The sequence below is a fragment of the Podarcis pityusensis genome, assembly GCF_964106645.2.
Source record: "Podarcis pityusensis genome assembly, chromosome: 3".
Classification (NCBI taxonomy): domain Eukaryota; kingdom Metazoa; phylum Chordata; class Lepidosauria; order Squamata; family Lacertidae; genus Podarcis; species Podarcis pityusensis.
Window position 1 is genome coordinate 6599147 of NC_138026.1, and position 27103 is coordinate 6626249.

The 27103-nt window shown below is 44.0% G+C and overlaps 1 long non-coding RNA gene across 1 annotated transcript; it reads left to right on the forward strand.

Moving 5' to 3' along the window:
* Positions 1-10666: 10666 nt before the first annotated feature.
* On the forward strand, positions 10667-25692 carry LOC308473710. The gene is made up of 2 exons (XR_013984228.1): positions 10667-10748; positions 25318-25692. It is a non-coding gene; the product is annotated as an uncharacterized lncRNA (long non-coding RNA).
* Positions 25693-27103: the final 1411 nt, after the last annotated feature.

Here is a 27103-nt window from a genome sequence, read left to right on the forward strand (position 1 = left end):
ACACTTTTTGCAATAAGGAAAGTGATGGGAAAATGCGCTGGAAACCCCTTCTTTGTTGCAGTGTCATCTAACCTTCCTGCAAAACAAATCGGGATGCATGCTCAAAGGTCATTTGGAAGCACGCCACGACACATTAGGAATGTAAATAGAATTCATTTAAATAACTAGTATTTTTAAATATGTATAGATTTAGTTTTGGTTTCTGTTCCTGGAAGCTTGTTTCTCTGACAGCTTTTCTCAACATTCAGTTTCCAACAATGAATGGGCAATCTGGTCCTGATCATTTGCTGAGGCGCATTTAACACCAGCAATGTGCTTTGCTCTGCTTCCCTCTTTTTCCCACCCCAAATCCCCACCACTCTCAAATGGAACTCATAATAACTCTCTGTTCCTTGTCAACAACTGAACTGATATCTTTTCCCCATGCACTACAACCTACCAAAAGAAAAAAGAAAGTAAAAAAGAAAGAATAATCTGGCAGCTGCTGGCTTGTTGGAAAACGCAAAAAACCAAACACCTGTTTGCCAGATATTGAGAGCTCTGCGTCTGACACCACTGATCCATCTGTAGAGCATAAACATAACTTTCATCAGCTGCTTCTCATAGCATGGGGTGGCACTGGAGTCCATTACAGAGTACATCAACATTGTACTCCAACAACAACAATAATAATAGGAGAGTCTTTTATGATGGCATGAACTGGCAGACTTCCATGAACAGCACTAAGCTGCAGATTGGGCTGTATCGTCTGACATTTTCTCCCCTCATTCTCTCTGCATCTCCCTCACCTCCACTGCTCATCTGTCCTGCTTTAGGCTCCTAACAACTATTCTAAAAGTTAGAGACACAGAGAATGTGATGACAGGAGTGACAATATTATGAATATCAGTGAGCACCAATCAAAACACCTGTGTGCCAATCCACCTTGGGGTCATATATGCATACAGAAGCAGGCTTCCATGAACGATCTTTAGCTGGGTGGGGAATACCATGTTCAGATGGGCACTGTGGATGCTATTTTCCTGCCAGGTCCAGCAGCTGAAGCTATGTAAGCACAGCCTCAGTTAAATATTCCAAATACTGCTGATGTGTTGTTTAAGGGGGCAGCAGGAAGCTGGACTTGTCACCCCACATGCTGCTTCTCCTGTGTGAAGAGCTGCTTGGCAGTAAGGACGATTCTGAATTCCTCCTCATCCAGATTCTTCCCCTGATTGTAGTTCTTTCTAGATGGCCTGGTCTTGTTTCTAAAGTGGAATCCAATGCATTAGGAATACTTCATTGTTCCAGCTCTTATTTTCAAATTTTGTACAGAGTCCTCCATATCTGCCCCGCTTCCCAACACTTCTCAGAAACCCCCTCAAAACCCCCCGTCTGCCTTGGTGAGATTATGCAGAAGTGGAACTTCCTCCCCAAGCAAGACAGGGAGCTTAAAAGCCCTTTTTGTGCAAGGTCCACTTGGATTATCTGGCACGAAGAGAACTTTTGAGCTCTCCTACTTTCTAGCTAGGGACGCGGGTGGCGCTGTGGGTTAAACCACAGAGCCTAGGACTTGCCGATCAGAAGGTCGGTGGTTCAAATCCCTGCGATGGGGTGAGCTCCCATTGCTCGGTCCCTGCTCCTGCCAACCTAGCAGTTCGAAAGCACGTCAAAGTGCAAGTAGAGAAATAGGTACCACTCCGGCGGGAAGGTAAACGGCGTTTCCGTGCGCTGCTCTGGTTCACCAGAAGCGGCTTAGTCATGCTGGCCACATGACCCGGAAGCTGTACACCGGCTCCCTCAGCCAATAAAACGAGATGAGCGCCACAACCCCAGAGTCGGCCACGACTGGACCTAATGGTCAGGGGTCCCTTTACCTTTACCTTACTTTCTAGCTGGGCAAGGCTTGCTTGGTATGTGGGCTGTGTGAGTACTGGGGACTCCCTCCCCCGTCAAATGCTAACTGCTCTCCAAGGGTTGTGCACAATCTTTGTGCAAATGTGGAATCCTTGGAACCAAACGCCCACCTAAAGTGCAATCATACTGTGATTCAATACAGGTGCTTTTAATAGAAGACCTAACTCCTTAATACTCTTTCCTAGATTGGTTTCCAGAAAAACACTATACTTTTAAAGCACATTCAAAGCACTTTCTTCTGCTCAAAAGGAAGAATGCAGTTTCCCCCTCAGATTTATAATTCATTCATTATTTTATTTGCAGGCCACTTTGCTACGCCGCCTCCCCCCCCCCAAAAAACCCCAAATCATGCTTGAAGCAAAGAAAACCATACGGTGCAAAAACAATTCCATAAAACCAGACCAAATATCACAACATAGGAAAACCAACGTTGTTATATTTACTCTAGTTTTATGGAATTATTTTTGCACCGTATGGTTTTCTTTGCTTTCAGCATAGGAAAACCAACAGGGATGCAGATGGTGCTGTGGGTTAAACCACTGTGCTGCTTGGGCTTGCCGATTGAAAGGTCGGCGGTTCGTATCCCCATGTCGGGGTGAGCTCCCGTTGCTCAGTCCCTGCTCCTGCCAACCTAGCAGTTCGAAAGCATGTCAAAGTGCAAGTAGATAAATAGGTACCGCTCCAGCGGGAAGGTAAATGGCATTTCCGTGCGCTGCTCTGGTTCTGCCAGAAGCGGCTTAGTCATGCTAGGCACATGACCCGGAAAAACTGTGGAAGCGGACAACGCAAGCTCCCTTGGCCTGTAAAGCGAGATGAGTGCCGCAACCCCAGAGTCATTTGCGACTGGACTTAATTGTCAGGGATCCCTTTACCTTTACCTTTAGGAAAACCAACATGTCACTACTATAAATATAGCAAGATTACAATAATGACATCCAACAGGAAAAGTAACAAGGGAGCTTGACAATTTCACAACAGTCCTAGAAACACACTTCCCATGATGTTGCCCCCAAAATGACTGCTTGGACTTTTTGTGTAATACTTTTTGTGTAATAGCATTTCCAGGAAATAACTTGCAGGGGGTTCTTGATCTCAGATGAACCACCAGAGGAAACACGCATCTTGGTTGTTAGGAAGAAACAAAGGACAAAGCAAGTATCTAGCATGTTTTCAAGCTATAGAAATCCCAAAGAGTAGAAAATGAAACAAAAACGAAAAATGCAGAGAGGGAGAAACAGCAGCTCTTTAGGACTGCAGAGATCCAATAACCTGGTGTCCAAATAAATAACTTATCACTCATAGTTCTGTCTTCACTAATTGGTGGCTGGTGCATTATGGGAAGTAAGAGGATAGGACCTGAACCAATGACTTCAAGTTATAAGAAGCGAGATTTTGACTAAACATCAGAAAGAACTTTCTGATGGTAAGTGCTGTTCAACAATGGATTGGACTCACTTGGAACGTGGTAGGCTCTCATTCATTTGAGATTTTAAAGCAGAAGTTGGATGGTCATCTGTCATGGATGTGTTAGTTGAGATTTCAGTGTTGCATTGGGTCAGACTGGATGACCCTCAAGGTCCCTTCCAACTCTACAATTCTATGATTGTAACCATCCTTTCATTTTTTTTGCTATCTAACTGTGCAGGTGCCTTCCCTGACATCTTTTTTGCTTGAGAACGTGTAAAGTACATCAAGTACATGCTTGATTCTGTAGAAAGTACATCTGCTTGTCCAGACCAAAGCCGTTCCCCCCTCAAAGCAGTATTTTCAATGAGTTCTCAGACTAAATATATACTTCAGTCAGCTCCAGTGTGACAAAGATCATTTACAGAATTTCCATAGTACTCCAGACTTGAAATGTGTAAATTCCAGAAAACCCAGCATTTGCCAGTTGCACTATCAGCTGGAGGTGTAAAAATCAGTCGTGCCTCCATGTAGCAATCTTGTAACACACTGTATGGTGAATGAGACTTTCGAGGCCCTCTCCAATTGCTAACTTTAACACTCACCCCTAATATATTCTGACTTAAAGTGTGCAACCTTGTTTAAAATGCACTGCTAAAATGCACATTTCCCTGTATTGCTATGTCTGAATGCATGATAACCAGGTTGAAAATCAAATTATCTGTTACAGTGACTATTACAGTGTGAACGCTGCCTGCTGTGCTGTGAATGAAACTTGTAAACAAAATTAAGTCTGTTTCTTTTCTGTTTTGTATGGGCATGAACACACAGGCACACACCACCCCTTGCAACAAAACAACAACAACAAAATTGTCACCTTCTGCTGTCCTATTGTCACAGCTGCTCTCCTTTATTATGGATGGCATCTCCAGTGAAAAGTCAGTACGAATCCTCTTTCTTGAAAGCAAAGATTCTATCGGAAAAACCTGCCAGTTGCAATGAATAATGAAAAAACATCAGCAAGTGACGTCACAGTTTAAACTTGGTGGCATAGAAAATTGCTTTGTATGACTATAGGCTAGCTTTCTCTTACAACACCCAGCCTTTCTCAAACTTGGGTTAGCAGATGTTCTTGAACTACAACTACAGAAATCCCTCACCACTAGTCATACTGGCTAGGAATGTGGGGAGTTGTAGTCCACCAACATCTGGGGACCCAAGGTTGAGAAAAACTGGAACATGTGTTGCTTTAAAACAAGGAGAAGAAGCCTGAGGCCCACCACTCCCATCTGCCCAAGGTGGCATGGCCAATGGGATGATGGGAGTTGTAGTCTAAGAATATCTGGAGGACCACCGTTTTCCCATCGCTGCTTTATCATGGACAGGTATTTTGATTGTTCTCATTACCCTTCTTACTTCCTAAAATATCTAAATGAGAACACATCAGGCTAGTATAACTTACAGAAAATGGTTCCTCTATACACAAACTGATCGCTCTGTGTGACCTGCTTCCCTCCTGTCAAAGACAGGAAGCTGCCTTGTCCCACATCAGACTATTTGTCCATCAAGCCCAGCACTGGGCAACACCCCCAGGGTCTTGAGCAGAGGACATTCCCATCACTTCCTGCCTGATCCTATTTACTGAGCCTGTTGGAGTTTGGCAAGAAGTATCAGTGGACCTCTTAGTTCAAAGGGAGAGCCATCACAAATAGAAAAACATTGAAACAACGTAAAAGTTCTAATCACAACCATCTGAATCTTAAAATATTTCATTTGCATGGTAGGGAGGCTGTTTAAGGCTCAGTTTCATTGTAGCAGTAGTTTTAATCTTTCTTTCTTTTTGGTTGGGGGATACTTGAGACACAATAATTAGATTATATGAATGTATAACATCAAGGGGAATTCAATTGTCTTGATGCCATACAAGGCAAGGTTATTGGAAGATCTCCGTGAAGGAAGCTGTAAGCGTCACTGCGCTGGATCGACAAACTCTCTTGGCAGCCTTGCTACAGGCTACTGCCAACCGTCAGACGTTCCCAATCACAAATTTGAGAGAGGAAAAACAAACCCCATGAGTTATGGGGGTTACGGTGACCAGGAATTACTGAAAAAGCTATCTGTTACAGAAGGAGTTTGAGGGTTTCTGCATTATTAAAAGCCAAGCAGTCAAACGTGTAACGTGGCATCACCATGTGCAAGGAAAAGCAGAGCACTGTCTGTAAATAATGGCAGTACGTTGCAGTTCAGAAAGAGCCAGCAGGCAAATACTTCATAAATAAGACTACAGACTTAACCTCATGTGATGGGTGATTTTGCACCTCTTCTTATTCCTTTGCAGCCATAATGTTGACCAACTCCAACCCTGAAGACACCTAAGTAGTCTTGTCTCAAGAAAGACAAACTACGGCTGGCATTTGATAAACACAAAAGGGTTGTTGTTGTCGTTTAGTCATTTAGTCGTGTCCGACTCTTTGTGACCCCCTGGACCAGAGCACGCCAGGCACTCCTGTCTTCCACTGCCTCCCGCAGTTTGGTCAAACTCATGCTGGTAGCTTCAAGAACACTATCCAACCATCTCGTCCTCTGTCATCCCCTTCTCCTTGTGCCCTCCATCTTTCCCAACATCAGGGTCTTTTCCAGGGAGTCTTCTCTTCTCATGAGGTGGCCAAAGTATTGGAGCCTCAGCTTCACGATCTGTCCTTCCAGTGAGCACTCAGGGCTGATTTCCTTCAGAATGGAGAAGTTTGATCTTCTTGCAGTCCATGGGACTCTCAAGAGTCTCCTCCAGCACCAGAATTCAAAAGCATCAATTCATCGGCGACCAGCCTTCTTTATGGTCCTGCTCTCACTTCCATACATCACTAATGGGAAAACCATAGCTTTTACTATACTGACCTTTGTTGGCAAGGTGATGTCTCTACTTTTTAAGATGCTGTCTAGGTTTGTCATTACACACCCTATCACACACTTGGTTTCAAGATGTGAGGGTTCATGAGGCAATGCCAACTTGCATGACATGTGCCAGTTGAACCAGCCACACACACACACACCTTGATCAGCAACCATGTCAAGGATCTTACATGAGGAGGAAATCCTAAATGGCCCACAGATTCCTCCTTGCGTGAAGGAGCCCTAGACATGTATGTCTTTGGCAGGGAGGTCGCGCTAGGCAGCCGGAGACTCCAACCTTTTCATATGTGCTTTTTAATCTGTGAGGAGGGTTGCTTGAAGTACCCTTAAGCAAAGAATCCCAGCCCATCCCATGAATTTGGTCCCAAACTTTCCAGTCAGTTGACTCTTTACAAAGAATAGCTTATTGGGGAGAAGACAAATGCCCAAATCAAATAAACAAGCACAAAATAATAGTTGGGCAAAGGGGGCAATGGAGAAATGGCTCTTCCAACTAGACGCTCTATACCTATTACAAACTGATTCTCTACCCCCAATAATAAAACACTTTTATGCTTTTGACTTTAATCCAATTGAGGTTTGGTTAAAAAAATGACAAATGAGCTGAGAACTTGGACCAGCATCTTCTTGTTGAGAGAAATGTCCTGCTAATGTGCTTCTCTCTAGTTTCATTCATGCCCGACTAACTTTAGAAGAAAAAGGCAAGCAGCTGTGGCTACTGACAGAGCAAAATCGGCAGCTGCAAGGCTGAGGCTCCACTTTTCAGCAGGCTGCTTTCTTGCAGAAGGGTCTCTGAGTGTGTGGTCGGCTTCATAACTGTCCTCTTTAGGAAGCACTTAAAACCCATATGTCTGACTCAATTATTGTTCTTGGGATAGGCTGCCATGTTCATCACGGGCTACCTGTCTAGTTAGTTTGCTTTTCTGGTTGCTCTCTTCCTTGCAAGTGGTGTTCACAAAGAGGTTCTTAATGAAAGCAATAGACAAAGATTTAAGGAGGGGGAACCAGCGTGTCTTACAGGAGTGTGTGTGTGTCCATGTGTGTGTGTCTGTATCCCTGGATGAGAAGCACTTCTATGTAAAAAAGAATTTTAAAAAAAGCATAATGAGTAGATCCAGCAGCATATAGTGAACCAGGCTGCTGGTTGGAACCACTGGCCAGCACTGGAGGGCACATTGTGGGAAGTCCTTACTGTCTAAGCCATGGCCTGGTCTTATTCAACATCTTTATCAACGACTTGGATGATGGACTCAAGGGCCTCCTGATCAAATTTGCAGACGACACCAAACTGGGAGGGGTGGCTAACACCCCAGAAGACAGGATCACACATCAAAACGACCTTGACAGATTAGAGAACTGGGCCAAAACAAACAAGATGAATTTTAACAGGGAGAAATGTAAACTTGGGCAAAAAAAATGAGAGGCACAAATACAAGATGGGTGACACCTGGCTTGAGAGCAGTACATGTGAAAAGGATCTAGGAGTCTTGGTTGACCACAAACTTGACATGAGCCAACAGTGTGACGCGGCAGCTAAAAAAGCCAATGCAATTCTGGGCTGCGTCAATAGGAGTATAGCATCTAGATCAAGGGAAGTAATAGTGCCACTATATTCTGCTCTGGTCAGACCTCACCTGGAGTACTGTGTCCAGTTCTGGGCACCACAGGTCAAGAAGGACACTGACAAACTGGAACGTGTCCAGAGGAGGGCAACCAAAATGGTCAAAGGCCTGGAAACGATGCCTTATGAGGAATGGCTAAGGGAGCTGGGCATGTTTAGCCTGGAGAAGAGGAGGTTAAGGGGTGATATGATAGCCATGTTCCAATATATAAAAGGATGTCATATAGAGGAGGGAGAAAGTTTGTTTTCTGCTGCTCCAGAGAAGTGGACACGGAGCAATGGATCCAAACTACAAGAAAGAAGATTCCACCTAAACATTAGGAAGAACTTCCTGACAGTAAGAGCTGTTCGACAGTGGAATTTGCTGCCAAGGAGTGTGGTGGAGTCTCCTTCTTTGGAGGTCTTTAAGCAGAGGCTTGACAACCATATGTCAGGAGTGCTCTGATGGTGTTTCCTGCTTGGCAGGGGGTTGGACTTGATGGCCCTTGTGGTCTCTTCCAACTCTATGAATCTATGATTCTATGATTCTAAGGCCCGGGGGCCTGATCCGGCCCCATCGCCTTCTAAATCTGGCCTGCAGACGGTCCGGGAATCAGCGTGTTTTTACATGAATAGAATGTGTCCTTTTATTGAATATGCATCTCTGGGTTATTTGTGGGGCATAGGAATTCGTTCATTTTTTTCTTCAAAATATAGTCCGGCCCCCCACAAGGTCTGAGGGACAGTGGACCGGCCCCTGCTGAAAAAGTTTGCTGACCCCTGGTCTAAGCACTGGGAGTTGACATTCAGCCATGCTAGCACTCAGCATCATTCTAGCATGCAGTTCTGGCCTGAATAGGCACCTTTGCAGACATCAGCAACCTACGCTCGAAACAACTGTGTAGTTAGCAACTAGGTGCTTGGTTGCTGTGTGAGGAACTCCTTTCTCACTGCTTCTTGCAAATATACGTAAGAGTGGGAACCACCCCTGCTGCCCTTTGCTCACAGACCTGAGACAGTGTAAAAAAGGTAAAGGTAACCTTCCTGCCACAGTGATACCTATTTATCTACTTGCTTTCGAACTGCTAGGTTGGCAGGAGCTGGGACAGAGCAACGGGACCTCACCCCGTCATGGGGATTCGAACCGCCAACCTTCAGATCAGCAAGCCCAAGAGGCTCAGTCGTTTAGACCACAGCGCCACCTGTGTCCCTCTTAGACAGTGTATGGGGTGCCAGAGAGGAAATTTGCCTCCAAATTCCCACTGAGCCATGAAGCTCACTCAACCAGCCATCTAGCACAGGGATCAGCAACCTTTTTCTGCCATGGGCTGGTCCACCATCTCTCAGATCATGTGGTGGGCTGGACTACATTTTGGAAAAAAATAAATGAATGAATTCCTAGGATTCTGCACACTCTCCAGCGGGAGAAAGCACCCAGCAAAGTTTTAAACATTCACAGAGTTAAGCAGCAGTATAGTGTGGGAATATGGGTTGTTAGACCCCTTTGCATATCCCTTTTAATCTGCCTACAGTGTTTGTCCCTCTCTCTACCCCTCTGGCAACAAAGAGACCACACCCTCAAGTAAATTTAAAAGCTTTACTTACAAAATCCAAAGGTGTTATTCCATGCAGCAGTAAGGAAAACACAATTAGATTACTTTTGGTTACTAAATATAAAAAGATGGTTTCAAGTCAGCAAACTTTTTCAGCAGGTCCACTGTCCCTCAGACTTTGTGGGGGGCTGGACTAGATTTTGGGGAAAAAATAAATGAACGAATTCCTATGCCCCACAAATCACCCAGAGATGCATTTTAAATAAAAGGACATATTCTACTCATGTCAAAACATGCTGATTCCCATACCATCCGCGGGCTGGATTGAGAAGGCGATTAGGCCGTATCCGGCCCCTGGACTTTAGATTGCCTACCCCTGATCTAGCAGAAGGAAAACTCTGATCCTAAACCACCTCTGCCTTGTGGGACAGCGTCGGGAGAAGAAAAAAACAAGGAGTGAACCCTACACAAATGCAGTGTGGAGTTCCTAAGATGGTTGGATGGCTCCTTGTACGCCTCCTTCTGGCAACTCCTTCAGCCCAGCTGGTGCCAAACGTATTGCTCTGCTTTCCTTTGGACCACATCAGTGAGGCAGGGTGGTGGTCTTGTCGTCTGGGCAGCCCAGGGTCTCCATACACACTGCCCAGGCTTGCACCCTGGGGAGGTCACTTTGGTGGTGCTAATGCAGTGATTTGAGTTCACCCCAGGAGGCACACTCCACTGTCTCTTGAGACAGATGGTTGCCAACCACAAGCATCAGAGCCACTGCAATGCCAGGGAAAACCCTCTGCTCTCTGTGCAGTTCCGAGTGGCCGTTGGCCCTCACTTTTGATGATCACCCACATCTCTCTCCTGCTGTGTGTACATGCATTGAAAGGGAGCAGTTGCTAACAGGTTCTTAAGGTGAAGCATATCTGTGGGGTGCACGCATGTCAAGCCACCACATGCAATCTGCACGCGGTCATCATGTTTCCCCCCCTCCCAACACAGAAGTGCTTTCTGTACAGGATATTTGGAAAGTCTCAGGCAGTCCTCAGAGGGCATGCATGCCTATTTATCACCCTGCAAGTTGTATACGAGGTGGAACGTTTGGCTAGAATTCTTTCTAGGACACTAATAAAAATAAACGAAGGCAACGGAGCCTTAATTTATTGGATGTTCAGATTTAGCGGTTGTTCTCGGTAGGTCATTCTCCTTACAAGTGGCCAGGAATTATGACAGCTTGCACTTTCCCATGAGAACTATATGTAGAAACAGGTAATTAGGACTGCCACTCAAGTGTTTTCTAACAGACAGGAGTGCAGCACAGTTGGGGTTTGATGCTAACTGCTCCGACTGGTGAAACCTTTCTCCCAGCACCTAGACTCAAATGAACAACATTTATAATGGTAAGTTCTTTGCAAAATAGAAGGCAAATATTGTGTTATGGGGAAAGCATCAACTAATAGCTCTTTGGAGAATCAAAAGAATAGCAGAGAATTCAAAAGAAAATAAAACCTCTTATGCACTTTCTAAATATTAATAGTTTTGTTTCTGTAGGGAAAATCATGTCTACCCTATCCATCCGCTTTCTGAATTGTGGGTTCCACAGCTATAGCATTTATTTAAAAAGTATGCTTGTTAAGGAAATACGTATTCCCCAGAAAATATTTGTCCCCTCCCCCCAAAAATTGTTTGTTGAATGCTAAATATGATGCTTTAAGTAGTCGCCGTACACAAAAGCATTTTTTTAGACTGCAATCCTATACACATTTTCCTGGGGTTTACTTCTGAGTAAACATAGATAGGATTGTGCTGGTGATAGCTGTGTGTGTGTGTGTGTGAGAGAGAGAGAGAGAGAAAGAGAGAGAATCCAAAATTGGTTATATCAACTTTGATTTCTGTTTTGTTTTGGAAATTTACCGGAATGTACACCAGAGCTATTTAATTTTCCTTTTAGATGAACACAGAGATGAATGTTTGACGGAATTCCCATCTTTTTACACTAGTACTGCTCTGTCAGTCTTTACCAGCCATGTGACACCACATAATGTAACAGGTGACACATTCCCCATCACCTTATTTCTGTGCCAGGAAAAGTTTCTCCTGCTTAATTGTTTCAATTCATCCGGCTGCCAGTACAGAAGCAGGGTCAGGAAAAAGCTAGCAGTTTTGGTCTGGGAGTTTCTTCAGCAATCGTAACACTGAACTTGCGGAAGGGCAATCCTAGCCAAATCATCTCAAAATATGTCCCTTCAATTTGTTGAGATGGTGAAGCATTTATAACTCAGCTCAACAGAGCACAGTGCAATGACACTATAAACTTACAGTTGCGAAGGGTCTGTCTTTCTTCAGTTTGCAAGAATACAATGCCCCTTATTTTCCAAAAATTACCTGGCTGGAGTAAATTACAGTAGCAATAATTTAACAACTGTGGGAGAGACCATAAAACTTTCTGCCCCTTATTAACTACTGTGTGACTATTAGGTTTATGGAGGATGTTAACGTTGCACAATAGGAGGAGAGAGGGGGAAAACCCCATTGTAAACAGGCCTCCAAACCGTTGGAAAGCAATTTTCCCCATGAGAGGTAAAGGGGGCCTTGCCAACTTCTCTGAGGTATGTGAGGGGTCATGCGCCAATCATCTAAAGCAAGTCAATTCCCTGCTGCTAAGTAAATAAACTTAATTGCAAATTTGTGGCGTACTGAGACGTTTTAAAGTAAGCACGCCATCGAGAACGCCGAAATCTCCATTCTAAGTTCATGGAGAATGAAAACGGCCTCTTTAAAAATCAGCTTGCTGCTCACGGCTCCCCTGAACAGTGCCTCCAGGCAAGTGGTTAAAAATACGATTTTTATAAACAAACCTGACATTGCAAACTTAATGCAAAACCCTGTGCATATATCATAACTTACGCGTTCGCAACTTGTTTAAATTAGAGCCAGAAAGAGGGGGTGTGTGTGTGTGTGTGTGTGTGTGTGTGTGTAGGGAGGGAGCAAGCAAGCAAGAAGGAAACAAAATTGGCAGATTAACTCTTTCTTAAACAATGCTCACAAGGTGGTAGTGTATTTTGCAGCTTCAGATGTGGCTCCACTAGCTGTGCTCTGGTTATTGGTCTCCTATGTTTCAACACTTAAGGATGTCCCAGCGCTTTTTGTTCACAGCTCCTCTATACAGAGTTCAGCTCAACTCTGAGAAAAGGGGTGCGCGCGTGTCTTTCCCCCCTTTCACCCCACTTCCATTTACCAAAGCCTATTACTGTCATATTGGCACAGTCACAGGAATCTAAGGTTATGTTCACATGAGTCTTGGAATGCTGTGGGACCATTCTACATCTGTTGCACTTTCAAATTGCTTTCTTCCGTTTCTGTTCACAACTGAGTCAGGGCAGGGCTGCCTTCACCTGATGATTTGCTGCCCCATGCCAAACTCAGTGAAGTGGTCGTCGGCGCATGTGCCATCACCTGCACATACGCAAAAGCCTCCTAAACTGTTCACACCACAGTGTAACCACACCTTCCATTTTCTGGAAGCTGGTTTGAGGTTAGGCGCATCAGTGGGGAGAATTTCTCAAGCCACAGATGGATTGTGGCTAATATAGTGTGAAGCCAGCTTCAAACTCCAGTGGACGGAGTGCACTGGAAATGCAGCGAATACTGATGTAAATGCAACCAGAGTGGGAAGGTACAGGATTATTATTTTTTTGTTCTTGTCTTCCTGCATGTGCCTGTTCAAAGGAACCCATGCTGTTCAGCTGAAGTGTTCTTGGCTAGAGTTAAGTAGAATAAATTTCTTTTTAAAAGCCACCAAACAAAGCATAATTTAACTGAATAAAAACAGCCTATTGTGTAAACTCAGAAATGTTTCCGGATCTGTTTTATAGAAGCAAAATCCAGAAGTTCTGTTAGTCAGTCTGCATATGAGCAAAGCTGGGCTTGAGCATCAGGCCTTTAGGGGTTCTGTGTAGTATTTAGATTTGATTCGTCTCACCATACCAGCAGAGGGACACCGTGACGTGATTCACAAATATTAAACCATAGTTTAAAGCAAACTGTTGCTGTTGTTTAATGTGAAAAAGCAGCATACTGGATCCTACTGTTCAAAAGTTCCCATAGTGTTCCCCGCTTCCCTTGCTGTGCCTTGTTCAGACCTGGGTTCATGGTTCATTTGCTCCAAACAAACCATGAGTGGTAACAGATATTTGTTTGTGGATTACTACTTGTGCATACCCTCCAACATTTCTCTGATGAAAATAGGGCCGTCCCATTCCATAATGATAATTTTACTATTTATACCTCACACATCTTACTGGGTTGCCCCAGACACTCTGGGCAGCTTCCATAATAATAATAATAATAATAATAATAATAATAATAATAATAATTTTTTATTTATACCCCGCCCTCCCCAGCCAAGGCCGGGCTCAGAGCGGTTTACAAGCAATAATAAAAACAAGATGAATGATTACAACTTAAAAACAAAAATAAAATACAACATTAAAATAATGGAACATTAAAATATTAAAATGTAGCCTCATCGCAGGAGGAGAAGGAAAAGAAAAAAGAAAGAGAGGGAGGGAGGGAATCAAATTGGCTCCAAGCCAAAGGCCAGGCGGAACAACTCTGTCTTACAGGCCCTGCGGAAAGAAATCAGATCCTGCAGGGCCCTGGTCTCATAAGGCAGAGCGTTCCACCAGGCCGGAGCCAGTGTTGAAAAGGCCCTGGCTCTGGTTGAAGCCAATCTAACTTCCTTAGGGCCTGGGACCACTAGGGTGTTGCTATTTATGGACCTTGAGGCTCTCCGTGGGGCATACCGGGAGAGGCGGTCCCATAGGTACGAGGGTCCTAGGCTGTGAAGGGCTTTAAAGGTCAAAACCAGCACCTTAAATCTGACCTTGTACTCCACCGGGAGCCAGTGCAGCTGCAATAGCACTGGGTGAATATGCTTCCATGGCAGAGACCCCGTGAGGAGCCTTGTTGCAGCATTCTGTACCCGCTGGAGTTTCTGGGACAGCTTCAAGGGCAGCCCCGCGTAGAGCGAATTACAGTAGTCAAGCCTGGAGATGACCGTCGCATGGATCACTGTGGCCAGGGTGGCGCGGGAAAGGTAAGGGACCAACTGCTTGATGCGGCGAAGGTGGAAAAATGTCGCCTTGGCTGTTGCTGTAACTTGCGCCTCCATGGAAAGGGAGGCGTCAAGGATTACACCCAAACTCTTAACGGAAGGCAGTGGCACTAATTGGGCCCCCGCAAGAGAAGGGAGTTGGTCCCTCATCCCCATGCCATCCCGACCTAGCCATAGGACCTCTGTCTTTGAAGGATTTAGTTTCAATCGGCTCCCACAAAACCATCCAGCCACAGCTTCCAAGCATCTGGTCAGTGTGTCCGGGGCCGAGTCGGTGTGGCCATCCATCAGCAGATAGAGCTGAGTGTCATCAGCATATTGGTGACAGCCCAGCCCAGCCCAGCTCCGGATAATCTGGGCAAGGGGGCGCATAAAGATGTTAAAAAGCATTGGGGAGAGAATTGCGCCCTGCGGCACTCCACACACCAAGGAGTGGCGCAACGACATTTCCCTCCCTAGTGCCTCCCTCTGTCCCCAACCAGAGATAAAAGAGCACAGCCAGTTACGGGCTATGCCCTGTATCCCCACGTCTGCGAGGCGGTGGCCCAGAAGATCATGATCGACCATATCAAAGGCTGCTGACAAATCTAAAAGGTCAGCAGTCCTGACCCGCCTCGATCCAGTTGTCTACGGAGATCATCTGGTAGGGCAACCAGAGCCGTCTCTGTCCCAAAACCAGGACGGAAACTGGACTGAAATGGATCTAATGCCGATGTTTCGTCCAGAAACCTACCAAGCTGTTCAGCAACCGCTCTCTCAATTACCTTACCCAGGTATGGAAGATTTGAAACTGGGCGGTAATTGGATAGGTCTAAGGGATCTAATGAAGTTTTCTTTAAGAGTGGACACACCACTGCTTCCTTCAGTTCCGCTGGGAATGTCCCCGTGTCAAGGGACAAATTGATAATTTCAACCAGGGGGGTCCGCGCAACATCTGGACACTCCCTAATCAGCCAAGACGGGCACGGATCAAGGAGGCAGGTGGTGGGCCTACCAACTTGGAGGAATCTATCCACATCAGTAGGGAGTATCCAACATATAAAAATAATAATAAAACATTAAACATTAAAAAACTTCCCTATACAGGAATGCCTTCAGATGGTTCAGGGGTCAGATAACTCCATAAAGATAAAGGTAAAGGGACCCCTGACCATTAGGTCCAGTCGTGGCCGACTCTGGGGTTGCGGTGCTCATCTTGCTTTATTGGCCGAGGGAACCGGCGTAGAGCTTCTGGGTCCTGTGGCCAGCATGACTAAGCCGCTTCTGGTGAACCAGAGCAGCACATGGAAACGCCGTTTACCTTCCCACCGGAGTGGTACCTATTTATCTACTTGCACTTTGAAGTGCTTTGGAACTGCTAGGTTGGCAGGAGCTGGGACAGAGCAACAGGAGCTCATCCCATATGGGGGATTCGAACCACCGACCTTCTGATCGGCAAGTCCTAGGCTCTGTGGTTTAACCCACAGCACCACCCGCGTCCCTAGATAACTCCATACCTTCCAACAATTCTCCAATGAAACTAGGGACACCCTAAGGCAAAGTGGGACATTCCGGGATCAAATCAGAAACCGGGACTGCTTCAGGGAAGTCCATGGAATATAGGGATACTTGGAGGGTCTGCATGTGATGTGTTTGAAGGAAATGAACCATGTGTCCAGGTTTGGACAACGTGATAAACCAGACTCTGCAGGTGCCAAGCCTTGCTTCAGGCAGAAAAATGGCTTAGGCCTATGACTGAATTATACTGAAAAGCAAAGCAAACGTGTCTGTTGGAAGCCAGGAAGGGAAGAACCTGAGAAGTATCTGGTTGAAAAGAACTTTGTTCAAAGCTCTAATGGTCAAACAGTTGATTGTATTTACATATATATATGTGTGTGTATAAATTAAAAGCACACTTTATTTTTAAAAAGGAACATTTGATGGAGCAAGTAAGCTAACAGATGAACTTCACAGGTTCTTGTTAACACCTCCATATATGTGGGTGTGTGAGAGTGGTATACCCTTCTTCATCATAAGATCTCAGGGCGGTTCACAGAATCGAAGGCAAGATAAAAACAAGTGAATAACTACAACAAAACAGCAAAACAATAACCCCACCCCCTTCCCACAGACACATTTAGAAGGCTGTAGAATATTAATCAGCATTATATAAAAATATATATATAATGAAGGCGCCAGGCAAACCTCCCTGCGGGAGCATTCCATGAACGGCATACCTCCTCAACAAAAGCATACCCATAATTAACTGAAAGCTACAGGTAGGAAGAGTAATTAACAAAAGGTGAGGAGGAATCATCAGGCACAAGGTAAAGGTCAAAATCCGCAACTCCTACTTACAGTCCCCACTACAGCACAAAGCACTCATGGTACTCACTGTTATGTAGTACAGGCACCTCTGTTTTTGCTGTCTAGGTTTTGTTCCGGCATCCATGGCACGTTTATCAAGATATGAGTACTGGCCTCTCATTTATTTATTTTTTGCCCTCCCCAAACACACACACACACACACAAACAAACAGAGGATGTTGAATTGCTCTTTCCAGCCTGCCCTCTACAGTAAGGTTACCAAAAAATTTTCAAAGAATCCGGGGACCCTTTTTTTTTTAAAGGGGGGGGGAGTTATTTTTAAAAAGTTATTTAAAATAATAATAATTAAGAAGCAATATCTTCTCTTCTGTGGTCTCCTCTGTCGCGCAGCCTTCCTCTGGGCCTTGGCCTGTTCTCTTGGAGTGCTAGCTGCCGTGGAGTAGGCTCAGGTCGGGCGTGGGCTTGGCCACGTGTCCTTGCCCTCCCAGTGCTCTCCTACCTCTCCTCCTCAGTGGTAGCGGCAGTGGTGCGACAAGGTCGGGGCTCCCCTCTTTTTTCTCCTTCCTTTTTCTCTCTCCTCCTTCTCCTTCTCCTCTCCTCCTTCTCCCTGCTTCAGCTCCTGGGTTTTCCTGGCCCCAGAGCGCCACTGGGCAGTCGGCCGGGTGCTCTCATTCCCAGCTCGATTTGGGTCACAGGGAGTGCCAGCGGTTCCCCAGTTGATGCACTGGGTGTCCCTGGTTCCTCCTTGGCAGTGGCAGCAGCAGTCTCAGCAGCTTGGAGCCAGCCTGGTAGCGCAACTGGCTCTGGCTGGCTTCAGGAGCTGCTCGCTGCCGTGGTACCCGCCATTTTGCCTTGCTGGAAGTCCCCATATGATGTGTCTTGTGCCAATCACACAACATGCATTCCCTACTAATAAATCTACAACACTTAAAATATTAATCCGGGGACATTAAATGAAATCCGGGGATGGATTTTGTCCGGGGACAGATTTGTAAATCCGGGATGGGGACATCTGGTAACCATACTCTACAGGGAAGGAAACATTTTGTGAAGAGGACCAGGAACTAATCCAAACATCCCAGACACATCCTGATTCTAGACCAGGACGATTGCCATATTTGGCATTAGGGAACTGGAATTTCCAGAAGGGCTTCTCCTTTGTGTGCCGTCTTGCGGTGTCATCCAAGGTCATTTTATACCACAGGTGCGGTGTCATCCAAGGTCATTTTATACCACAGGTATAATAAGGAAGATAATAAGCTGTGGTCACATGTAATGATGCTGGGATCCAGGTAATAGAAGAAGCATTCTTATTGCTCCTTCCTCTTTGTTGGCTGACTGTAGATCATTTGCACATCAAATACAGATAATGTTTCCAAGTTTGGCATAGCCGCGGCTCTTTTGGGTAATGAAGATTAGGTTACAGTGCCCCCTATATCAAAAAGGCCAAACCTAGCTAGAAATTCCTAAAGAGAGACTAGGTTCAAGGAAATGTCTCATTTTAGTTAAAATGTGGTCTGCTTCATCTGGGAGGCTTTGTTAAGCTTCTGTCTGAGATAGATCATCTCTCAGTCCAGACAAGGGCTTCGTTTTTACAACAAATATTGAGAAAATGTGGGGGAAGAGAAACTCACAAGCTCAACTGGTTGTCAAAGACCTCTTTAAATAGTTTTACAGATGAGTAAGTTACAGATCCAGACAGCAGACTTTTAAATCATCGTAAAGTTGACACAAACTGATCCTACTCATAATTGAGTATGGTTTTTGTTTTTTTGTTCTGTTTATTACTTTAAGGCTCCTGACAATTACAAATAGTTTGCATTTAGTCTCAATTGTGTTCTGAGCTGATTGCATTGTCACAATCCATTTATCTCAACCTCGTAGCAGGGTCTTACATTTTTTTAACCCCCATTCTGTTCCTGAAAATTTCTAGCAGACTAGTCTGCTAGACAGCCTACAAAAAAGGGCTACTTAACATTCTCTTGTTGTTTGGGATGTGGTAGCTTTTGAACCAACGTAGTTAAGAGTAGTAACCCCAGCAGTAGCATACAGATAGGGAGATCTTAACAAATTTTCTCTACCTTGCAGGAAATGTCTTAAAGGACCCATTTCTATCCAAGTTATTTTGAAGTGTGCCAATACTGTGCAATATGAAAATAGCTTTTTTTAAAGTATTCATCTACAATGGGATTAATGGGAAAACACCCACCGTTGTTCATTTTCTGTTGTGTACAGACTTAAACTCAAGATAATTTTGTTCAAAGATCCAAACAGCTACTACAACGAAACAATCTGGTTTGCCAGAAAACTGTAGATCACATTGTTTCTCTAGCGAGAACAAAATGTTCATGTGTCCTGGTAACTGTATGTACTTTTACGACCCTTAATCAAAATAATTAGGATCAATGTGATACGTGGAACTGTTAGGCTTTTAAGAAGACATATTCTGCAATCTTTCTAAGGTCTATTCAAAAGCAGTTCTCAGACCTCACACAGTTGATCATAACTGGGATTTCATTGGGGATTTAAACAAGTAACTTCAAGTAAACTACTGATTGCAAAGGATGCCTTGGGAATGTAACCCAGTTTGCTGCTTTGTCCCGCTGCATGAAAACAAATTGTCAGATGTAAGTTCAGACAATTTACTCTGGTGACTGTTAGGATACTAATTTATTAGCTTAAGAAAGGCAGGAGTTCATGGCAAGTGGCTTGGGAGTTACATGCAAACATTAGGATACTTATATGGCCCACGTAAGACTCCCCAATTTTGTTTTATTTTTAAATCATGTTCCTAGCACTTCTCATGTAATTTCACAACCACTTCTTTGGGGATTCACTTTTGAATAAGCGTTATAGCATCATGCTGCCTGTTTGCCGATGGGGTAGAGGAATCAGAAAAAGAAGGCATGTTAAAAGCAAAGTCCAAACTAAATATTAATAAGGATTGATAATGATTGTGTAAACATATTTCACAGGCTACATCAAATTCTTAATTGATGGAAACAATTTCAAAATGTGCTCCGAAAGGATCTCTTCTATTGTTGGAGAAGCATATTATTGCCAATCTACATGTGTTAAAAATATGTTAATTACATGCAACTGTGTATATGAAATAGGTGGCATTTGTAGATCAACATGATGGCTGAATATGGGCTTAGTAGTAAATAAATTCAAAGAGTTTGCAAAAAGCGTCCACCCCGAAGGAACACAACACAGTCTATCAATACTTTCTGTGTCACTTTGGGAAAAAAAACACCCGCCCACCTCTCCCTAATTTTAGGGCATTTTGCGCTTGACCTTGCTATGCCATCATGTGTCGTCTGTCGTTGGGACAGGGGCACAGCAGGAATTTTCCCCACTTGGCTGATTGACTGTTGCCATTGGGTTTCGTCACAACTTGTAAGGTTGCGGATAGGCACTGGTTCATGTGATAGGGATGGGAAAACGGTTTCGCCATCTCTATGTGAAGGGTATTCCGTTAAAGAAATCCAGGGACTCAACTTGGTTTGGTCAACCCCTGAAAGGGGGTTGTGCCCGTGCCTGAGTCCAGGGGAGCATCTGCGGAGTGAACAGAGTCTGTTCCCAGGTTTTTCACCTGCCTCAGGTGTTCACCCCTGGCTGACCTATGATAGAGCTCTGGGTCAGCGCTACCTGCAAGGGTGTACGGAGCTAGTTGAATCAGAGCCTATGTAACCACTCACTTTTCTGTAATCAAAAAAGTTGCGGCCTAAATTCTGCCAAAAACCAAAACTATAATTTGAGTCAAATGTGTCTTTATTTAAGGGGGAGGTCAGTATGGTGTAGTGGTTAAGAGCAGTGGACTTGTAATCTGGTGAACCGGGTTCGCTTCCCCGCTCCTCCACATGCAGCTGCTGGGTGACCTTGGGCTAGTCACACTTCTTTGAAGTCTCTCAGCCCCACTCACACCTCACAGAGTGTCTGTTGTGGGGGAGGAAGGGAAAGGAGATTGTTAGCCGCTTTGAGAGTCCTTCGGGTAGTGATAAAGTGGGATATCAAATCCAAACTCCTCCTCCTCCTCCTCCTCCTCCTCCTCCTCCGCTGCTGCTGCTGCTGCTGCTTCTTCTTCTTCTTCTTCTTCTTCTTCTTCTTCTTCTTCTTCTTCTTCTCTGGGTCTTCTTCTTCTTCTTCTTCTTCTTCTTCTTCTTCTTCTCTGGGTGTGAACACGCAACATATATTCTTACTGTTTGCATCTGATGCACGGAGTGTTCTGCCAAATAATTGTTCTCCTATTTGATCTAGAGATTGCTGTAGAATGCAGGGCAGAAGGCTGCTTTCAACATTAGCAGGCACCAAAGCTTTAAGAATTATAAAGCAAAATCTGAAAAACTTAAGAAACAATGATTTGTGTGCATGTAAAATTTGCTGGTGGAGATATACGTGCAGAGAGATTCCATTTTAAATGTCATAGATATTTCCTTACTGGGATATAACACTCTTCCACTCCTCTTAATTTTTTAAATTAAGTATAAATCTTAGAAGAGGAGCAACCTGCTCAGTAGACAATGCTCTAGTACGTCACCAGCATTGTCATAATGATGCATTAATGTAATGGATCATCAGAGACTTGTCAGAGAGAAGATTTATTACCCCCCAAATACTTCAAGGAGGTAGGAAAGTATCAAGAATGGAGTTGACTGACTGTTTATTTTGCTAAACTAAGGACTTTTAAAGTAAGCTTAAAAATCCTTTTTTCACTTCAGGAAATAGCTGGAAGGAAAGGACCCCAGACCAAAAAAAGAAAAGAAAAGGGGTTTAAGTCAACAACATGATGAGGACTCAGGAGGCATCATAAATGCCTCGAAAGATATCCTACTTGCTGCAACAGAGTTTACATAAGGTCTCTGAAGCACAGAGTTTTATACAAAACACATTCAATGTTTCCAATGAATATTTTAAAAGTTAAATTTAACAAATGTTAACTGGGTTTCTCTGTGTATTTATTTCTAAAAATGAACTGGTTATACTTAGTTACGAAAAGCAATACAGAGATAAGTGGAAGAGATACCGCTGGCCATTGTAAATAATCTTTCACAGCCTTATGTATACTTGCATTCAGCATCTCAGAATACTCCCTTGCTGGATAAAGTTTGTTTATACGTTATACATCTGCTTTGTAGTACGTTTGGTTTGGTACAGATCCGGTCTTGTGCCAGTATTTAGCCTTTGATAGAGTCAACCATCTGCTCTGGGCTGCATTACCAAGCAACTCAACTCCGAGAAGACCTGGTCCCAGCATGTCAGAAGCTTCTGCCAGCCTCACAGCATCCATGAGCTGGGTGACGCTTAACTGTTTTGCACCCTCTTGAGCTCTCTCTTCAAAGTTCTTTTCAACTTTCCCTTACGGCTTTTGGTTTGGTACAGTTCATAAGATGTACATCAGAGCGTCCACACACATTCAAAAAGTCACACATTTCTAACCATTAACAACCCCAGGGATTTGCAACTGATAAGAGCCTGCACATGTTGGACTCTACAAAAAAATGTAATGTCAAAACGAAAAAGAAAAGAAAGAAGTTGCTTAGTGTGTATCAATGAAGTAGGAAAGTGTGTACGGATAGGGCGGAAGAGAACAGGATGAGGGACACAGATTGCAGCACACTGTGTACACACCTAACTTAAGCAGGCAAATAAATAAATTGGACTGTGCATAGCAGGGACCCGGATCCTTGTACATATGTGAGCATTCTCACATGACAGACAACACAGGCCTTAAAGCAAAGATCCCCTGAGAGAGTTGGAGGAAAGAGAAAGAGGGACACCCCACTGCAAACTGCCTTTGGTATGAGCCAAGAAACTGGTCTAAATCACAGAGCCTAGGGCTTGCAGATCAGAAGGTCGGCGGTTCGAATCCCCGCGACAGGGTGAGCTCCCGTTGCTCGGTCCCTGCTCCTGCCAACCTAGCAGTTCGAAAGCACGTCAAGTGCAAGTAGATAACTAGGTACCGCTCCAGCGGGAAGGTAAATGGCATTTCCGTGCACTGCTCTGGTTCACCAGAAGCGGCTTAGTTATGTTGGCCACATGACCTCGAAAAACTGTCTGCGGACAAACGCCGGCTCCCTCGGCCTGTAAAGCGAGATGAGCGCCACAACCCCAGAGTCGGCCACGACTGGACCCAACAGCCAGGGGTCCCTTTACCTTTTCCTAGACAGGAAGGTAAGGCTCCACTTTGTTCTCAGTCCAAATAACAAAGAAGTGCTTCTGGCGGGGTTTTCTTCTAAATCTGAGCAACCCTTTTAGCCTTTTGCTTTTTAAGGGGTAGGGGAAAAAATCCGAATGACTGATTCTCACACTGAAACTCCTTTTACTTTGCTGAAGAAGCAGCCCCAGTGCAGAGAAGAAGAAGGAAAAAAATGCCACATCAATCCCAACCGTTCAACATTAAACAGTTCAGTGTTAACATGAAACATAGCCAGTGAGCAGTCGAAATGAAGATGGGGGCAAGAGACAGATGAGAGCTGAAAGTAAATATGGGCCCAGGGCATGGTCCAAAGGCACAGCAGGCACCAACTCTGCTAAAGCTAAGCAGGTCTGTGTCTGGTTACTGCCTGCATGGAAGACTGCCTGGGGACCCTATGTAGACATGTGTGATTTCCCCCAGGAAGGCAGGATATAAATTTTGCGTTAAATAGTATGCTAGACACAGTTGCCCATGGTGTGTACATTCATCCCAATATCAAATGTGGAGTGTTCAGGCGCGTGAGTGAGGTGAACACATTGTGCAGCGTATATAGCTGCCACAGAATTTTGGCCACCCCTGCTGCCACCCTGGTCATGCTGCTCCCCATCCCAAAATTTGAGGCAGCAGCAGAAAGGGATGCTCCCCCTCCCTTTAGAAAGAATTAATGGCTGGGGTCAAGAAGCTGAGTGCAAGGCCCATTGAAGCATCACTCAAAGTTCCAGGCACACAATGAAGATGGCAGGCACAGCTGGGACCTCAGCCAGCACTTCAACGAACAGTGTACCTGGTCTCATGATCCTGGCTCTAGATATTTTTTTAATATTTGGGGGGAAGGGACATTGCATCCCATGCCAAGAGGTGAGACGGCGGCCATTTTCTGCTGTGTTCCCAACCTTGGTTTGTCATAAAAATGCTTAGTCAAGCATTTTGAACGGAACAAATTCATACACCAAAGCAAATAATCACATATTTTGGCCCTTTGAGGGTATCTGATGTGCTACTTTCTCCAGCAGACCCAAGTTGGAGTAATGTCATAGCAATTTCATATTTGATAACGATGATCAGAACCACATTTGCCTAAAGAGGAATGGTCCCACCGTTCACAGTTCCTTATTTTCATTCTCAATCAACCATGAAAATTTCAATAGGGTGTAAGAGCTGACAGTTTTTGAGTTCCATTTTATGTCCAGTATTTCTATGCTGAAGGTTTGAGATCTAGGTAGTTTTCCTACATATTTAACAAGCACCAGCTGGTTATAAAGCCCAGGTCAGTGGACCGGCCCATTGTTCAAGTTTTCAAAGGGATATCAATTAAGTTGACAACATTTTACAATGGCCAGGGATCTAAAGAACTATTTTAGGTGTGCCCAAGGGCATTTTAAAAACCTTTTCTCACAGCAAGCTCCTATGCCATATCACAGAGTGTTTTCAAAAATCAGGAAAAAACCCCAGGATCACTAACAGCTGCATTACAAAGACAAACAGAATTAAAAAAAAACAGCTGCACAGGTGGATTTGGTTGCCAATGTCCTATGAGGAAACTATCAAGTGAAAACTTTTAATGCTCAATAATAATAAAAATTATAAAAATATTGGGAAACATTTTCTGCAGGAGCACACCAAAACAGAAGAGGTCATTTTGAAAGCCCACTCAGTTTCAAGAGAGGTGTGCTATGTGGTATAGAAAGCTGCTTTTAAAAAAAAGGAACATAAGCTTAAAGCCCCATTTGACGTGCAAAACTAATTGTTCAGCCATTTGAATCTTGGTTCATAGTAGTAGTAGTAATGTCCATTGAACCATTTCTACTAAGAAGTAACCCCCATTGAATTTAATGGGGCTTACTACCACAAATGTGGGGTTAGGGTTGCTGTGTTAGTTTTGTTTCAAAATTCTTAGAAGTGTCTGCATGGGTCAAAGTACTGTTACCAATCTGGATGCAATATTTTCTGGAAAGCTTTCCTAAAGCAAAGCAAATACATTCAGAACCAGGATCACTGAGATTTTTGCACTTAGTAAAGGGCCTGTCTGGTTAAGTAAGTTATGTGAAACCCAAAACAGCCCTGTTTTTCAAGGTATACTTCATTGTTCCAGCTTATTTGTTCGCCGCCACCTGTCTCCCACACATTACGGCACCGAGTGCGCGTTTCAAAACAAAAGTAATAACACAATTGTCTCACACCAAACATATTCCCAGTGGAAATTAAAATGCATGCTTTTTCTCATCATTCTTTATTTAACAACTGGGAGGGTTTTAATATTCGAAACTCAGCAAGAAAATTGTCAGGAAACACAGAGATGCCTTTTGAGATTTCAAATTCCACTTTCATTGTTTTCCTTTCATTTTAGGTGAGTGTTTGTTTTCCAGCCAAGTGACTGTATCCTGTGATGGAATGATGGCTAATGGGATTTTCTGCAATGATTTCTCAGTCAATTATAGCACTAGAAGACCTATGCAGATGGATATGAAATCATCCCCAATGAAATCATTCCTGTTTCTAATTGCAGGAAGAACAAAAACAACAACAAAAACCCCAAAACCATCTAGCCAGGGGTCCTACACATGTGAAAGAAGGCTTGAGGAAGATGAACTGGAAACCTACACATGCAACCGGTGTAGTATATATGGAACCCCCCTCTCCTCAAATCCAGCTTCTAGGACCAGCTTCTAGGCCTTTTAGAAAATCAACAACAAGGCCAGTTACCTTTTAAGGAAGGAGAACAGAGAGGAACTGAATTTGGCTTTTCTTCCTATTCCTCTTTTCTCTACGAACTGTTGAGCAACACAGTTCACACATGCACAGATAGATCAGGGCCTACATCTTTTGCCAGGCTTATTGTTACGGAGCACATTTCAGATCTATTTCTCTATAATATAAGGGTGCTTCAAATGCTTCATTTCTCCCCTTGCACATATAAGGAAGCAGCTATATCCAGAGATGTTTTGTATAACATTGCTAATATGAGGCCCATAAATGTGAAGAACTGAAGACAGGAAAAATGAGAAACAGAGATGAAACTGGAACTGGGATATTTCTCCATCACTAGCATAGTTCCCCTCTGAATTAAGACTTGTGTGCACATACTGTAGGCTTCCCAAACATTTGTGAGTGTAATATAACATTACAGATAAACTCGCTCTGTGGTGATAAATTCACTCTACTGTAATTAAAAACAACACTTTTACCCAGAATAAACACCAACATTCTTTGTTACAAAATTGTTGCTGCGCCATACACCGCTCTGTTTTAATTTAGAGAGCATTCGCTGCTGATTCTTTAAAAAAAGCAATAACTTTTCAACTTTTTTTTTTAAAAAAATAACCTGCTGAAATTTCAGAATGAGAGAAAATTCAGTCTGTGATTTCAGGATGTTTTGTGCAACAGCAGGGGTGATGGGAATGAAGCAAGACCATGTTTTAAAAGTGCACTGTTTGTGCGGTACATTAAAATGTGTACTGCATTTGCTAAAATGACACGTTTGGGGGGGGGGAGCGAAGCAACTGTGGAGTTAGTTCATGCAGTTCTGAGATATAAGTCATCGAGAATTCAGGCCATATCTTCCAGAGTGAATCATCTCTTGACTGCATGGAAGATGGCATGCATAACCTGTTTACTGAAAGCTTTATCACCGAGGAAATACAATTCTAAGCATCATCATGTTGAGCACCTTTAACATTTGCAAGATGTAAATAGAAATAAGAGAGTTGTATTGCCTTCCTTATGCGAATATTATGGCACACATGTCAACAGTTGTGTGCGGGACGTCAGTTTAAAAATGAGCTATTGATGATTCAGAGTCAAATTTATTAATAAAAGCGCAGCACAAGGGCAATTTATCACACACACACACACACACACACACACACCCTGCTGGAAGGTTAAGTCCCAAAGATGCTCCCCTGGTCTTTTACTTCTTGCACAACGCCCTATGGGTTTTTCTGAAAGCGTAGGATGCTAACACAAAAGGGGTGGGCCCTATTTCTGTTGTCGGGTGGTGCTGTGGTCTAAACCACAGAGCCTAGGGCTTGCCGATCAGAAGGTCGGCGGTTCGAATCCCCGCGACGGGGTGAGCTCCCGTTGTTCGGTCCCTGATCCTGCCAACCTAGCAGTTTGAAAGCACGTCAAAGTGCAAG